Here is a 5,458-nt window from a genome sequence, read left to right on the forward strand (position 1 = left end):
GGTTAAAATCTCCTGAAAATAAGAAAAAAAGACTCAGTACTTTTGAAAAAACTAAAAACTACTAAATGTGCCATTAGACGAAATGTGCATGAGTTTTTCTTCAAAAATGAACAGCCTACAGTAGAAAAAGTATTGTGAAAAATGTATTGTGCCTACAGTAGAAAAAGTACCCTTAAAAAGAGTGACCCGCCCCGAGATGGTGGAAGAGGTTGACGTTTCTTCGGGAACTTTTTACAAACATTCCACCGGTCGGTCAAATTAGTAACAAAAGTGTTTGAATGGATTCGAGGTTAATACCAATAGCAAGGCTGCACAGGGGGTTTACTGTGAACAGGCCTGACTCAAATGTCACTCCCCCAGCGGGCGGCGCTTCACTCCAAACACTCGCCGAACAGAGTATAGTTTCCATCCCTTTAGTGTCAAGTGTCACCGAGCGAACGAACACTACCCATCGATAAAACACATTTTATGATCGAGACAGCGGCATCTCTTGACGTTCTTTGACCTGCGTAGCTTATATCTAAATACTATACAGCCGCATAAGAATTTATAACCCCAGACATATTTCGGGGTTTCCTAAAGACGACCTTCCTATCTCTAAGCCTGCCAGAAGGAGGTTGGAAACAAGGTTATAAATTCAAATTTGTTTATTCTTCAATACAATTTTGGCAATCATACAAAATTATAAAATATTTGTTGGTTTTCTCACATTTCTCATATTAGTCACTGTACATTTTAACCGTTTTTATATCTGTTTAATTGTTATTCCCTGTTTTTATTTCTGCTCCCTAAACTACTGCAAGATTTTACAGAAAATGCAACGCCAATTTATTGATACACATGTCAATGATAGAATGATTTAAATTTATAAAGACTTGTTATCTCTGTTATCCAAACAAACAAGAAATATTAAAATTATATATACCGGGTGTTTCAAAATGAATGACCCGGTTTGGTTTGAACGCTTCATAACTTGTGTACTATATTAAACTTACCGCGATAAAATACACATCAAACGGAATAGCAACTCAAAAGAGTTTATGCCTTCCAAAGACACATTATTTAACAAAAATCGATCCAGCAAAACTGTAGATTTAATTGTACAAAGTTAAAAAGTAATCTCCAACTGTTTTACCACTAGAAATTTGGAGGTTGCTTGACGTTTTTGCAAATAACTTTTAAATGGTGAGGAAATCGACCAAAGTGGAAGGTAATATTCCGAAAGAGAATAAAATTCCTACAATCTACTACTATGCATTTCTTGAAAATACTCAAGAAAAGTACCAAAAATTGCCTCAAAATTAAAAAAAATTGAAAATCCCAGTCTTCAATGTAGACAATAGACATAGCAAACATTAAATTTTACACTTTTTATTTTAAGGCAAATTTAGGCTACATTTATTGAGTATTTTCAAGAAATGCATAATAGTATATTGTAGGCAATTTTATTCTCTTTCGGAATATTTACCTTCCACTTTGGTCGATTTCCTCGCCATTTAAAAGTTATTTGCAAAAACGTCAAGCAACCTCCAAATTTCTAGTGGTAAAAAAGTTGGAGATTACTTTTTAACTTTGTACAATTAAATCTACAGTTCTACTGGATCTATTTTGTTAAATAATGTGTCTTTTGGAAGGCATAAACTCTTTGAGTTGCTTTTTCGTTTGATGTGTATTTTATAGCGGGAAGTTTAAGTATAAAAGATATAAAGCGTTAAAACCGGGTCATTCATTTTGAAACACCCGGTAAATTTATATATATATATATATATATATATATATATATATATATTATTTTTTTAAAGTTCCGTGCAGGATTGTGTCTCGAAACTTGATATAGTTTTGTGCAGCAAAGTGTTAACATCAGTTTTAGTGCAGCAACAGTGACTGATAAAGATAGAATGTGCTTCAGCTTCACTGACCAATGTCCATGAATGTTTATAAAACTTCTACCTCTACAAGTATACTTAATCTTTCCCATAACTTGAGCCGGACTTCAAATCAAAATCAAAACAGTATCATTAATTATTATAGTTTTAACATCGCGTCAGAAGCCGGACTTGAACGGGAAATTTAGTTCCAAAATACTAACTACATCACTGCATTTACCTAGCAGTGTTGCCATGCGGCGGGAGGAAAGTTAAATCCAGGGGCGTAGACTCGCTGAATTAAATACAAAATCATTAATATAATGAACCAATTCATTATCGCCCCATCTACGCTATAGGCCTACTTGGCATTTTTGTTCTACTATATGGAATGTTTAGTTGTAACAATAATTTACCAGTGGATTGTAGGAACATAAGTCCCTAAAAAGCTCAAATGTAAAACAAATTAATTATTGCAATAATTAAACAAACTCAGAATAAAATTTTCTATTTGTCAGGATAGGCATCCCTGTAAACTATATATATTTTGGGTAAAAAACAGTCTCTTTGTTTGCTTTGGTTATGTTTTTTTTTCAAGGAATAATTTGTATCATTCCATAGTGTTAACTCTGCTAAAGATGACAATAATTGTTTGTTGAAAATTGTAAGTTAATACTTTTTGGATCACTCCAGTGAAAGCAGAATATTCATCTAAATTTATTTAAAAGCCCTCAAACCCCTTGTTGCAGTTCATTGCCTAATAATCTATTTCAACAAATAATGCATTATCCTCAGTTGTTTAACAAGTAAATTAGTTGTAACCTTTCCCGTTTCTTTTTTTATTACACAAGAAAATGCCATAAACCTAAAACATTAACTTAGAACAATTTTAGACCATACTTTACGCTTTCAAAGTCCCGGGGCAGATAAATATTTTAAAAATATCATACTAATATAAATAAATGTGAAAGTCTGTGTGTTTGTTTGTTTGAAGTTCAATCACGCATTAACTACATTATTATGGCTATGGTAGGTGTGCTTTACTAATAGTATACCGTAAATTATAGTAAACCAAATCTTCTTAAAACATGTCCTCTCATCTCCCATTGCAAACGCAAAGCACAGTACGGTACTGTATAACTGTAGTAAGCGTGTTATACTTATACGTCAACCCCGTACGAAGGTCGGGTATTAGGGTAACTTATTAGCAATAATATACAAAAATATACGATAGAATAAAATGCAATCATTCTTACACATTGTATATTACGATTAGAATGGCTCAAAGTTGATGTGATGGGCTTAGTAAAAGATTGTGCACTTTTTCCTGTCGCGAGTTCCTATCATCCGTATATATTTGACCATGACCATAGCTTCGTAATTTACGGGACTGTCTCAATCACACTCGTACTGATTATTCTAATCACTGTATATTACCACTAGAATGGCTCAAAGTTGTTCTAACAATTTATATAAATACAGTATAAATAGGTAGATCGAAATGTATTGTCAATTTCAAAACTGATGACCGGAAACGGAAACATTAATGACCAGCTTTGAACCATTATTAGTAGTAAGTAAACTAAAATTGAAATATTAGAGGAAAAAAGTTTGAACCAAATAACCAACTTATCTAAAGAAACCTCTTTCAAATTTTTTGTTATACTGTGTGTTGATTCTCCTGTATTTGCAATTTAGAGGTGTGTAATTAGAGAGGTGAGTGTGGGGCGGGGGAGGAGAAGAACGGTACATTCAGATTCCGACCAACTATAACTGCGATGGTTAGTTTATGAACACCCAAGACCGTTGTCATTAACTGGCCCTGGTAATATCAAAATCTTATTGGCATAAAGGGCGAATTACGACTCCACTATTTGTCACCATTTTTTTTTAAATTTACACAAAGCGTATTCAAGGGTCCAGAAAGAGAAGACCTAGATTTGTATCACTGACTTAGGATTAAATGTTAAGGATGATGCAATAAATAATTTACATTTTAATATTAACATTTTTAATTAGCATTTTTACAGCATGGTGATACAGAATGAAAAGTGGAACTCATGTAGTAAGAAGATAGCGCTCAACTTTCGAAATCATACTTACTAGGGTTTCAAATTATTGTTATTAGTGCAGATAAAAAAAGTTTTGCTTCAATTTTTTTTAACAAAAGAAAAACAACTACTGTAGGCCAATAGCAGTTAGCAGTTGGAGTAACGGTGAGAGGAGCGTGGAGCTCGATGTGTCCTTGACCTCGATACTGGTCAAGTTCAAATAGCAACACTGCTGGTCTGCCTTCTCACCTTCACAGCAGCAGCACACAACACACTCGCCTGGGGAAAGTAAATCTAGAAATTGAACAAGCTTTGTAAAGTTTCAGCCTTGACTTTACTCAACCAGACTTCCCATGACGTGTATTTTCAAAGTTAAGTTTTCGAGGTTCTACTGTATATGCATACACATCTAAACGTATATGCATAACCAGGCTTCAAAAGATTTTGTGCAATTTATACGCTTTCTTGTACAGTGGTTGAATCATGGTTCATATCAACCCGAGACGCATTCAACTGTTATCAACACACAAACAATGAGGTGAGATATGTAACATGTGTCTCAATGCATTGTGCATATGTATCTTTTCGTAGTTGAATAGTATTTAATTCTTTTTGTCTATGATAGTATCATACGTATGGTATATTAACATGTCGAACATTATAAGTTGCAATAACAATGTGTACTTCCAACATTTTCTAACATAATTGAGTCTTATGAAATTATATTCCTTCGTTTATAGTTTTACATATGTGATTATAGGCTCGTACAGATTGCCAAGGGGAGCTACAATTGTGTTGGAGATTGTAATTATGGTTGCTTAGATTTATAGGTGTACTTTTATCGAGAGCGAACTCGACGTTTGTTGCCTGACACAAAGGTCAACATAGCTTGGCAATAATTTTTTGGTTTCAATTGCCCCAAGGTTGTGAGTTATAAAGGTATAAATTTAAACCCTCAACGTAAAAATTCCTTGAGTCAACTTTCATTACCATGGACATTTCATTGCACTTATGACATGACATGGTCCCAGGTCCCACCATCAAACGAGAATAGAACAGCGGACGGACTTACATGTATATAATACTGTATAGTCAAGATACTTCTCATTAGCCAATCATAAGTTCTCATTTTCAATTTACGGAACAGTATCACAGGACATGATATAGATGTTTTTTTTTTAAATTAACTTTTCAAGTAATAAATTTATATAACTAACACGAAAAAACACTTATTTATACAAGTAAACCTAAGTTACGTATGTACTATTCATTTTGATGAATAGAAACACTAAAATCTATTCAAGTATGTTGTTGGCGAATAGCAAAACTGTAAACGAAAATATAAACAAAATATAATAGTGTACTCAGTTAAAAACTACCGCAATAAAACAAAAATGTGTTGTTTACTACTAAAAAAAATAACGGAATAAACATAAAACTGAATGGGCCACAATAGGTGTTTGCCCATTCTGGAGTTTTTGCACCACACCCCAGAAGTAGGCTAGCAGGGGCGAGTCGGCGAGCGTTGACCCGACACGTCAC

The sequence above is a fragment of the Macrosteles quadrilineatus genome, unplaced genomic scaffold (genome assembly GCF_028750875.1).
Source record: "Macrosteles quadrilineatus isolate MER2022 unplaced genomic scaffold, UCM_ALF_1.0 Scaffold_1__1_contigs__length_201487025, whole genome shotgun sequence".
NCBI lineage: Eukaryota > Metazoa > Arthropoda > Insecta > Hemiptera > Cicadellidae > Macrosteles > Macrosteles quadrilineatus.